The sequence below is a fragment of the Sinocyclocheilus anshuiensis genome, unplaced genomic scaffold (assembly GCF_001515605.1).
Source record: "Sinocyclocheilus anshuiensis isolate Anshui unplaced genomic scaffold, SAMN03320099.WGS_v1.1 scaffold2071, whole genome shotgun sequence".
Lineage (NCBI taxonomy): Eukaryota > Metazoa > Chordata > Actinopteri > Cypriniformes > Cyprinidae > Sinocyclocheilus > Sinocyclocheilus anshuiensis.
In genome coordinates, this window is record NW_015536569.1 from 67,218 (window position 1) to 67,633 (window position 416).

Here is a 416-nt window from a genome sequence, read left to right on the forward strand (position 1 = left end):
TAGCAAGATGAGTACTGAGGATGTGGAAGCTGCTCTTGCCAGTCTCAGGGTTTCAGTAACCGAGAGCAGGGCAGTCTCAGTTGAGTGGCCGCTTTTGAAGCCAGATTGGTTGTTGTCCAGGAGGTTGTTCTGTGCAAGAAACATAGAGAGTTGGTTGAACACAACTCGCTCAAGTGTCTTTGCAATGAATTGAAGAAGGTATACCGGTCCGGTAGTTTTCTAAAAGTGCTGGATTTAGAGAGGGCTTTTTAAGCAGTGGGCTTACCCGAGCCTGCTTAAATGCTGTGGGAAATGTACCAGTGTGAAGAGAGGTGTTGATAATGTGAGTAAGCGAAGGTATGACTGAAGAAGAAATGGCCTGAAGGAGGTGAGTGGGGATAGGATCAAGTGGACAAGTAGTAGGATGATTGGAAAGG